At 41.9% G+C, this 12,174-nt stretch overlaps 1 protein-coding gene across 1 annotated transcript in view; it reads right to left on the bottom strand.

The window, feature by feature from the left end:
- LOC6587610 overlaps positions 1-2,363 on the bottom strand; it is a 45,863-nt gene extending 43,500 nt beyond the window's left edge. The window contains exon 1 of the mRNA XM_002013071.2: positions 2,070-2,363. The gene's annotated coding sequence lies outside the window, so the exon portion shown is untranslated. The remainder of the gene's footprint in view (positions 1-2,069) is intronic.
- Between the last annotated feature and the right edge of the window lie 9,811 nt (positions 2,364-12,174).

The raw sequence follows: 12,174 nt of genomic DNA, 5'->3' as shown, positions 1-12,174 counted from the left end.
CTAAAGCAGCTTAATTAATAATACACCTAAGTAAATAAACATCTTTCGAAAATTTCCTGGAAGCTGAATAAGATACAATAAATGTTTTAAACATCCAAAAATACACGACGGTAAAGGACCTTTCACCTAATTATAATGCACAGCAATTAAACTTGTTTTTGAAAGAGTAATGCATTCAAATGGAAACAATATTAAGCAACAGCAAAACATTAAAGCAGTAACGAAAGCACAGAGCTAAGACAGATTCCAGCTAATAAGATTGGTAAGAAAATAATTTGTCTCTTGGCACATTCTTGGAAAAAGAAACAGCGGACAATAATATTCTCGGTAAGATATGCGCAGTGGAAAAGATCTTGACCAACAATCAGAAATTTAGCAGCTTATAATATTATTATCGATTATTATTATCAGTCCCCGTAAGCTCTCGGAATATTATTAATTGTCATAGCAATTTAATCTTACAAATGAATGATTAAATCATGCAAATTCAACGAATGAAGAGCTTTCACGTCAGATGGCGGTTGGCTTTTAGAGTAAATCAAGCCCAATCTAAGCGAACCCCAGTGTAATTAATCCAATTTCCTTGTACCATATTTCACACTTAAAAATCAAACTCTGGCAATTTGTTACACTCACTCGTACTCGGGTAGTCGTACCGCACGCACCCAAAACCGACACCGAAACCGAGACAACGATACACATGAGACGCCATCAAGCGGAGGGGGTGGATGTCGAATGGATCCAGGGGAGCCTCGGTGAGTGCGGACTTTACTCGGGTGTTCGGTTAGTACGTGAGCCCCGCTAAAAGTTGTGCAAATAAATGGCAGTGAAATTTTATAGCACACTTGATAATTTCAGCAATAATTCAGCGCAGCTAATCACCGCATAAATAATCTTAAGGACAGCCAAGCTTAGTCTTCCCAGCCACCGAACTCCTCTGCACTGGCACTACCAAACAGCTAAATATATATAGATTTGTATACATATATTTATATGTATCTATACATGGACAGTTTGCATGGTGCAAGAGGCGAGAAAAGCAAACATTAAGAGATTCGGGGACGGACAGACGGGGACAGGAACTGCGACTGGGATTGGGACAGAGACTGTCCTTGTGACTGGGGCAAGGACGGGGGACAGTGCGCTGGCTAAGCGGCGGAACGGAGGAGCAAATAAAAGCAACCAGGACCAGCAAACAGCATCCAAAGCTCATGAAATCGAGAACTCGGTCGAATGGAACGTGAGCGAAATTTTTGCTAACGAATGTTGACTTTGCCAAAGTACTAAAATCAAATAACAGCAACGGCGACGGCAACGGCAAACGCTACAACAAATCAAACAAAATCAACAATCACTTGGTAAAAGTTAGCCCAAGTTGATGAAGACAAACGTTATGTATACGTAATACGTATGTATACGGACCAAGTTGGCCGGTCCAACTATTTGGCCATAATAATACAACAAAAATTAATAAAAATGGCCAAACAACAAGCTGCCTGCTGTCTGCTGTGTGCCGCCCCCCTGGACTTTGCAGCCAACTTGTGGATCTTTCAGCATTTAAGCCAAGTAAACAACCAACTCAAATCCATAAAATTAACTCGCCGCAGATGTGACAGCAGCTGGCAACGTCAGCACCAAAGTCAGTCTCCAGTTTCAGTTTCGCTTCCAGGCTCAGGCACAGGCTCAAAACCAGAGCCAGACCCAGTCCCACTCCCAGTCCCAGTCCCAGTACTGAGTACTTTTTGTCTGTCAGAGAAACTGACAGAAATGTAGGTTATACACACAGAACACACAATAAGAATGGATACATTGCGTATACGCCGCATGTGCCACGCGAATAGGAGAAAAGGAAATAAAAAGCGGCAGCCCACAACAAAATAAGAAATTTAATGCGAACGCTGCGTGAACCGAAAGTTTTAAAGCAACAAAAAAGCATCGGGAATGGCTACAATTTGTATAACTTTATGGCGGTACAGGATACAGAATACAGGATACAGGATAGGAGGCAGCAAAACACCAAAAAAGACAAACAAAAAGGAGCAAAATGGAAACTTGCTTGAATAATTTACCAGAAAACTTGAAGACTCCCAAGAATCCAACTCGAACTTAATGTATGCTTATAGTTTAACTGCGGATTACATTTAGTTAATTGGAGTGTCACAGCTTGCACAATTTTCTTTGTATTTATATTCCTGGTAAAGTTGTTTATATCTTTAGGATTATTTCACTTTAATTTTTTTTTGTATTAACTTTTTTTTGTTTTTTTTCTGTTTTCAATTTTGCGCACAAAACGATTCGTTAGCTCAATGCGGTGCACCGCTTTCTTTCCACTTTCACTGCCAAACCGACCGTTAAATTCAACGTTCGCCACGCATCTGACGGATTCGCTCGCTGGCCATCAGATATGCACGGAGGCTGTGCACGCACCCAAGCCATCGTCGGAGTCCTATTCGGGTCTGGCTCTCGCCTTGCCTCGTCCCGATTCGCCTGCTCCATCTCTCGTTTCCACTCGGAATTCGAGAGAGAGAGAGGTGGTCTCACCAATTCGCCGCGTGGGTGGCAAGCTATCCAAAGTTGGCTATGGTCAGGGCTAAGAGAGCGTGGCCACAAAAGAGCACAGCGGAAACAGCTGAGGGTAGAACAGTTTCAGAAATTCAGTTAAAAAGAGATCTCAGTGCAAGAGATAGACTCGCAGAAGTAATGGATAATAATGGGAATTATTTAAGTTAAACAGCTGTTTCACACGCCAGTGCGCAGAAGCAGTAAACATGTTTTGAAGAATACTGGTACTGCAAGTGGGAACAGCTCACTCCAACGTAATTGTGATAAGGGCAACTACGCCACTCGAAACTAAACAAATTTTGTAAATAAAGTTTAGGTGGAATTTAATGAATGGATTTGCAAGGATGAGAACCTGATTCGTCTTCGAGATGATTTAGCTATCACACCATTTTAAAAGGTTTTATTGTAATAGATTGATGCTTCTTGAAATTATTTTTGTTTTGTTTTGATTTTTGCTAGTGCGACAATGACCCGTGTTTATTCAATTACATTTTTTTTTTTTTGAACAGATTGAGACAAGCAATGTCTCGTGGAATGACGAAAGTCAAGGAATACAAAAGGACAATAAATGGAGAGTGTCGTTAAATTTAATAGAGAGTTTTTTATTTGAGTTTATTATATGATCTTCGTGATATGTGCTCTTTGCGTTACCATGTCTCGGCTCTGAGTTGGACAATGATTTACACCCATAACATTTCTTTAAATTACTATAAATCTAAAAGCACTGATAATAAAGGTTAGATTTGGTTTATATCAAAGTTTGTTTGGGATATCTTCAAATGGAATCAGTTTCTCTCACATCTAAATATTTTTCTGTTCCGATCTCAGTTCAGTTCCGAAACACTCATTTACTACCTATATCAACTCATGTACCCATGTAAAAATCGCCATATAAGTTTTCTGATTGAATTACAAGATATATCCACAAAATCACCTGGGAGAATAGAGATCACTGTTAATATCACTAATTTGATAGTTTCCTAATGGGAATTGAATTTGAGACAAGACCTTACACGTAAAAATTAAACCATGCTGAGTTTTAATCCCTCAACCTCTCACATACTCCAGTAATCCATTTGTAATTGATGGTTTTATGAAATTGTTTTATGGGCCGTCAACAACACACCCGTTCGCACTTCGGTTCCGGGACCGCAATGTTTATCAAAACAAAATTTCCGGGCCCCCACACAGGAATGATTGTGCGAAAGACACAAACCAAGCGTCTGCCCTAAACGGGCCAAGTCACAGATCAATATAATGAACCGAAAACGTAAGCCGAAAGCCGCAACAAATTGCCAGTCCGGAATCTGGAGTCCGGAGTGCGGCGTTCGGCCACCGCTGCAGTGGCTTTTGATGTGGATTTTGATTTAAGTTTTAGCACAGCCGCGCACTTATCGAGCAATTGAGCGCTCCAAGGGATAGATATGGACCACATATAGAAGTTGAGTAGAGAATTGATGATTGAAGGAGTGTGGAGTATGTCGTGTGGCGTATGGCCAGGGCATATGCGGCATTCCAATGAGAGACGAAAAGTTATTTGCAATATAAGAATCGATACGAGTACGGCCACCCATAGATGATATACGAGTATGTATCGCATGAGGAGTGTGTGCAAGTGTGTCTGTCGGCTCTGTATATGGGTATCATCCCAAAGTGCACATCATGATTTTATTAAATGGACTCTGATGTATTTATTGTCCAGCAACAACGTGACTTGTGAATTGATTTCATTAAACTGAAAAAGTTAACAAAGCAGCGCTCTGCTCCGCTCGGTGCTGGCAACATTTTTTGGACAAAGTTGCCCTGATAGAAGGGAGTCAGGCTATATTTCGCTATATAGATAAATATTTTTTTATAGCTATATGGGTGTATGAGTGAGTGTGTGTGTGTGTTGGCTTAAGGACATCTATCGTTAGTGGCCGGGAGAAGAGCGGGCGAGTGGGAGGACAGCGGCGGTCGAGCTTCAATGACCAATGGCAACAGCAGCGGGCATCGAGCGTGGAATATCAATGTGGTCGAGTGGATGAGCAGCCAGGCCATGACAGGCACAGGCCAGGACGGGCCAGTAAGAGCCAGGCCAACTAACTGACTGACTGTCAGGCTGGTCAGGATGGTCGGGCTCTCAGTTCGTCAGTCAGTCAGTCAGTCAGCTTTTTGTTGACCGCTGCTTGCCACAAATTGCCAAATCGTATACGAGTATGTGCGTGTGTGTGTGAGGAAGGGAGCATGTGCGGCTTTGGCCGCCTTCATTTTGTACAAATAATGATGATAATGTTGATGCTGCTGTTGACTTAACGCACATAACGCTGATTAGCCGTCGTCCAGGAATACGTACATATACGCATTTGCAGTCCGACCTTAGCCTTTAAGACTTAATTGAAGTCAACCCGCAGAGATTCGCCAGCAATTTGTCAGGGCATTGAGGCAATGCGACAGAGAGGCTTTCAAACCATCCACTGAAGCCGCCAGGAAAGGTATGAACAACATTTCAGGGCTTTGTACTCGGATCGTCCTTGGCATGCGATTGCACTCAAACAATTTATATTAAATGCGCTTTTAATTGCAGTCGAGAGTCTCCAAAGGCATTTCAATGGAACGCTCTGCTGTCCCCTGCTGCCTGTTCCAGCGCCTCTGCCTCTGCCTGTGCCTGTGCCTCATCCGCGTCCGCGTCCGCGTCCCTGACTCTGACTCTGATGCGGGACCAATGCGGCGTATGCACGATGCTTAAATGAAAGCTAATTCTGCATTAAGCAAATTCCACCCCACGCTGCTTCTAAGCACATGGAATTATAAGTGAAGGGCGGACTGAAATGGGAAATGAAAAATTGCCAAGTAAAATAGAAGCTCAGACTCCTCCTGTTTGCAATGGACAGACATGGGCGTCTGCTCGAACTCCTTTTCCCCGTGCCACCCGTGCTCGATGTTGTTGCTGTTCGTGCATTGTAAGTTGTCCTGTTTTATAAATGTTGGCGGCAAGAACCACTTACATGAGCCATTTGCATCATATTTCTGTTGTCATTTGTTGACATTTTACTTGCCTCGTCGTCTGAGCATGTCAGTCTGCGAGTGTGCGAATGTGTGGCTGTCCTCTCTCTATCTCTGTGAAGACGCGCCCTTAATGTGCAGCCATTATTTTTCAAGAAACAAGCTCAGTAGCAGGCCGCACGAGAGCATAGTGCAAAGGCAGCAAGTAGCAAGTACCACGCAGGGCAAATAAAAAGCCAAAGCAAAAACGTTTTGCACACAAAGCAAAAACAACAACATAAAATACTCGTAAGTACGAAAAATAAGGATGGATTATGAGGACGAGGCCTTGGATACCCTTGCTAGCACATAATTGCTTTGGTAGATTCAATATATGAAGAAATAGGAATGAGGGGAAGATCATTTGATGGAATAAATTTATAGACTTAATTCTTGGCGTATTCCGATGACGTGTGCCGAGAATGGCGTCTCAAAGCTTTATACTACTAAGAAAAGTATGGAAAATACTTAACCTTACTCTCCATAAAGTATTCTCCAATAGCAAAATCTAATTTTTCCTTACAATTCCAGCTGGAGATCAGAATTATAATGCCCTTCTCAAGGGTATACTAAACCCACTCCCACTCCCATCATTTGTTGTGTGGAGCAGCAGCTCCGGCAAGCAAGCCAAGAGCCAGAGCCAGAGACAGAGGCAAGGCAGCTGCAAAGGGTTCTCCTCATTGTTTGCTTTTGGCCTGGGCCCAGAAGTTGGCTAATTGCCTCGGCCCCGACTATCGTTTTTCACCAATCAGGCGAGTGAGTATTAATTAATTATCTTACCATATGCCATGCTGCATTGAAAGCTGAATTTTCGCTGATTTTTATTTAACTTTGCACGCTAATTAGCGTCCATTTTGATGCCTTCGGTACGGTCGGTCAGGGGTCTGCTGCTGGGGCTGGGTCGGATTCGGGTTCGGGCACGGGCTGGTCCGGCCACAAACTGACTGTCATGGCTCAACTGGATGTTGGCTCAACTTGAGACTGAAGTTTTTCTGTTACATAGGTCGGTCCGAAGATGGGATAAAGTTTCTGGAAACTTTTACTGAGCTCTTGGCTTGTTTTTTCAGTTAGCAAATATCTATTGATAAACATTTGATTTATACGACTATTCAATGGAATGTGCAAGTATTTGAAGTTCTGCAGAAGTTTGATACCTCTGCAGGGGGCATATAAAATTTACGTTGCCACACTTTCAATGTTAATTAAACCTACTAACAGTACTTGAACTCTGCACTTTAACTCTTACTTTAATGAATCAATTTTTGTCGCACACAACCGCCCTTACAGCCCTGATATATAGCATATCTAAAAAAAAGCATATGCATTTCAATTTACAATAAATTGATAAAAATCCATTTATTGACCAGAACAAGAATCTTTTTCATTTGCATACAAAATTCAATTGAGTGTGTATGAATTATTTAGATACAGAGCAAAAAGACACCCATTTTCATGGCTATCGTTTATCTGTGTTTGCTATGTCTCCATTTAGGGCGACCAATTTAAAAATAAAAGGACCCTTAACTATGACTATTTGAACAATAAGCTCAAGTGCAAAATGATTAGAAATGAAGCTATAAATGAATACCCAGCTCACTTGTGAATATTGTGCAATTTAGAGAAAATTTATTGAAAAAAGACTGAAATACTGTTGATGAATAATATCGAAAATTATACTTTTTAATAATAACTACTCAGCCAGTGGAAACCGCCTATATTTTAGAGTAAAATATGATACATTTTGGCTGAACGAAAATATAATTGCGAAAATACTTTTCATGTGATTTGACAGATCCTGAACATTTTTTTCGATTTTTTCAATCAATCTATTGGGTTGTTAGCCCGACTATACCAATTAATACATAGATCATAACACATTACCATTTCCTTACATACGTATATATTCTCACTTATATATGTATTCTCTCTCATCTTCATCCCGCGCCTTTCTTTCAATCCTCTAGATAATCCTTGTACTTTGGTGATCTTTTTGGTTTATTTCTTGTCGCCAGCGACTGACATTGTACTTGTATTTATTCATTCAATTTATAACGCGGCAACAATTAACTAAATGGCTGTCCAAACTTTTAGCTAATTTGGCCTGGCGTCAGCGTCTGGCTGTCCCCCTCCCCTTCATTCGGCGACAATTTGTTTCATTTCGTTTGGTCAGCATCGGCGCCGAAATGCCGTTTGCATTTTTTTCCTCTATGCCCTGAAAAAAGTGCAATAACACTTTTTTCCGCCCTTTCTGTTAGCCATTCTTCCCTATTCCCTTTAGTCTTTGCTCAGGGTTGTGTTTGCTTTTTCAAGCTGTGTTTTATATTCTATTAGCAGGTCAATTTATGATTACAGCGAGCTAGCAACCCCCTCCCTTCTTAGGTTATTAAAGTCGATGTCGCTTATCTCTGCGGCTGCTGAGGCTGAAGCTCACACTGTCATAATCCTAAATATGCTCGGGCCCTACACATTACGCAGTGTTGCACTTAAATTTCACACTTAAATAAACAACTTCCAGGCTGCTGGCTGCTGGCTGCTGGCGCTGCTGCTGGTGTGCCTGTGCTTCCTCTGGCGCTGCCTTCGCTTAGATGGTGCTACTACCTCTTGGCTGTTGGCTGTTGACTGTTGGGGCTTGCACTTCGGCCAGGTCCGGGTGCTTGGCCTACTTTGGCGCCCACAAACTGCTAACTGGCAAAAAGCAGAGAGCCCCGCGCCGGAGAGGCTGTGAGCGAGAGCGAGCGGAACAACAAGTATAACTCCCGAGTGGAACACGCACACAAACACGCATAAATTGAACAATACAGAGGCCCCGGGTCCTGGCCTCATCCCGGACCCCATTCCTGAGAGCCCCCTCCCACCCACTCTATGACACCGCAGAAAATGCGCCACATGTTATGGCCCCGTAGGAACTACGGAACTGCTGTGGTCTACAGGGGAGCGGCAGCAGACCGGGGTGTTGGTTTTGGTGCTGCCATTTCGGGGGAGGGGACTTGCTTAAAGTGCTTTTACTACGCTTAATTCGCATAATTAATTTTGTTAGTAAACTTTGGGGGGCTAATACATATTTTGCCACCGTTGATGTTGCTGCTGTTGTGGATTGTAGTCGTTGCTTATTTCGCGGCAAACACCCAAACTCACGCAGCTGCTCTTTATCTGTATGGGTGTGTGTATGTAGACACCCTGTGTGTGTGTGTATCTGCCTTTTCCGTTTATGTTTATTCATTGAATTTATGACATTATCGTTGCCTACTTTGCGGCACCAGGCATGGCTGCCAGCCTGCTTACGTTTGACAGTATGCGTGTATGCGTGTATACATGTATGTATGCACTGCGGTTGACTGTGTGTGCATGCGTACATGTGTGTGTGTGTGTGTGAAGCCTGCAGGCCAGGTAATTGCACTTGTGTTTTGCAATCATGCCTCGCCCAGTTTGCCCGGCACTTTATGTTCAATACCGCTGCCGGCCATAGATTCAGCTCTACAGGCGACACTCGCTTGACTCGCCTAACTCTTCGATTGGCATTAATACATATATTTCTTCAATATTTATGAGTTGTAATTAGTCGCTAGGAGATATAAAACACCACAAAGTAATCAATCGATCAATTTAAGAGTAATCTAGATCCTGCTAAGTATTTAGAATTACTTTATAAATAGACTCAGAAGTAAACTTGTATTAAAGTAAAAGACTGCTCTATTTATCCCTAGAATATCCCTATCATATACGTTTCTCTCCTCAACTACTTTCTACAAATATCATTACTCAAGGAGACATATCAGCGGAAACTATATTTAAATGATATTTTAATGGTATTTATATTCAGACTTCACTGTGATTGGGCCCTGTTTTTGCAACTAGCGGCTTAATGGTGGCTGGCAAGCGTTTATTTACTTTATTATTGCATATTTGCATGCAGGCCCAAATGTGCGTGGTTTATGCGTGTGTTTGCGTGTGTGGAGGAGGGAGGGCTCGACAATTCGAAATTGTCTGTTAACTGCATTGGAGCTCCGCCTTTATGGTCCTAGAATCTGTGTGTGTTTGTATGTGTGTGTGTGTGCGTGAGTGTGTGCTCATTTGAGCCTGCTTCCTCAGATGCGACGCCTGCTGCTTGACTGCTGCTTATGGCGCTTACCTTCTGCTGTTAATGCTGGGTCATTATCAGCAGTCGCCAATCACCATCACCTGGACGCCTGCATCCTGACCATCTTGTGGCTGTGGCATTAAGCAAACACACTCCAGCGATCGCATGATTGGGCAGGTGCCTGGACCTGGTCCAGTCTCATTTCCGTGACCATTTATACATAGACCGACCGCAACCAGGACAAGGTCTAGGCACGCTCAGATACACTACTGTTGCTAGAGTTTAGATTAATTCGAAAAGGACGAGCACTTAATGGCGATACGGTACTGAATCAAATTGAAGCACACTTTGTCATGGCCCACTTTTGATGGCACTTTTAATAGCCCCGACAAATTACTAAACAAAACATTTAGCGGCCTAATTAATGGGCTCGCGGGGAGGGCGCGTTTCAATTATTCATGAACCCGAAACAACACTCGACAGCGAAACACAACATAATTAGTGCATAAATTAGTGGTCACACCAACACACACACACACAAATGTATGTACCATATACCATATAAATATACCAATACTTATACCATCACAAATCAAATGGCATATCGAAGGGCGGGTTTAAAGTGCAGCCTACTTTGGGGGGGGGGGGTTCGGTGCTCGCCTGACGTCTGACAAAACTGCACTTAATACAACTAATTTTCCCCAGGCTGGTGGGCCTAATTAATCAGATTTTCCGCGCTTAATGTACATTTAATTGTGGGCACGGCTGTAGCCACAAATATCGAGCAGCAGAAGGGCTTAGGCGAACGCTTCGTATACGTAATGCGAGGCTCTTTAAGCGTATTAAACGCTTATTTCGCAGCTTCACGGCCATCGAATTCAACAGCCTCTACAGGAGGCACCCTAGCACACAAGTTATTTTAATTAAAACCATTATTTTTGTATCTCTGCTCTTAACGATGCCGTGGCCGCTGCCGCTGCCACTGTCCTTGTTTCATTTGTTTCCTTTTATTAAATACTTTTCAAAATGGTCGCCAGCTCCGCCGGAGAGCCGCTGACCATGCCATGCCAGGTTGCGGGCGCTGTATTTAATAATAAAGCAGCCAAATCCGCAAATAAAGTGTAAATGATAAAATTGTCATTGGGATAAAAGGCGAAAAAAATGAATGCAGAAAAAAAGGAAACTACAGCTACAAAAACTTCTGCAAACAAAATCCCCGTGAACAGTGAAATGACCTCAACTTGGCACATTTTTAATTAAACTGCATTAAAATAAATTGAAAGCGCATCCAGTATATATCATTTATATATATTTATATTGAATTTTAGCGGCAAAGAACTATTTTTTAATTAATTTGTCGCAAGTGACAGACGACACAGCGGCAAGCAACAAATTATGGCAAAACACCAGCCACCAAAGGCTTGGCAGATCAACGAACCCTTGATGCCCTGCAAGGGTGTTTGCGAAAATATAAAATTAGAAACTCGTGTATCTAATATTTATTTCAGGTAATAAAGAAACTTTACGGAAAAGTGGTCAAGTCTAATAGATCGTATATTCCCTTCTATGCTGTTTGCCTGTCCAGCAATCCATGTTTCTTATCCCAAAAAATGTACTTTAAATCACTCTAAAGGTCGTAAATTTTGGCTTTCATCCGGCAATACAAATACATTTTTTCTTTCAATTCCGTTTGTGAATATACTTTGTAAATATTCAGTTTTTTACTAATTTGTCATTTTCAATGCACAGACAAATTCATCTAAATTTTGCCACCTTGTTGAGAGCCTAAGAGAAGAAAAACTATCGAGGAACTCTTTAAAATCAATCAATTTTTGAATATACAAATGTTTTATAAGATGTCGAAATTCTTTATTGTTGATTAACTTTTAATTTAAAGCAAATATAATGATTTAATTGATTAATTCATGTTAAATATGTAAACAATGCAAACATTTTTTTATTAAAAAAGTATTAGCAATGCCTGTTTTGTACGAGGTGTTACTATTTAGAAAACATCAATGATCCAATAAAAAATGCAAGTTCTATCTATATTTGCAAAATAAATTTCATAGTTTTAGTCCCAACTACCATGACACGACTGATGGACCTTGACAGGTCTGCAAACCCATGGAAAAATCAGTGGAGAAACCAAGCACAAAAGTGTTAAAATGATATCACAACGGATTAATGTGCTTAATAGGGCAATTATAGTCATCAAAAGAGCAACCAGCGATTGCCGGAGCCTCCAACCCGCCCCGCCCTCACCCACACTCGTACTCCAACTCAAACTCAACCTTCATACCCAGGCCCAGTTCCGCCCTGGCACTGCATAAATTAGTTGCACCACTGACCAATGGCCAGACCGAGGCCAGGAAACTTCCAAGAGCCTGGGCCTGGGCCAGGTCAAGTCAAGTTGTCTACTAATTGCCGTTTTACTGTCACATTTGCTTCGGGGATTTACATGTGCATACATTTGACATTAATATTTCCAGTTGGTCCTGCTCTAAGCC

The sequence above is a fragment of the Drosophila persimilis genome, unplaced genomic scaffold (assembly GCF_003286085.1).
Source record: "Drosophila persimilis strain 14011-0111.01,24,50 unplaced genomic scaffold, DperRS2 tig00000000-arrow-pilon, whole genome shotgun sequence".
NCBI lineage: Eukaryota > Metazoa > Arthropoda > Insecta > Diptera > Drosophilidae > Drosophila > Drosophila persimilis.
This window is presented reverse-complemented; position numbering and strand designations above follow the sequence as displayed.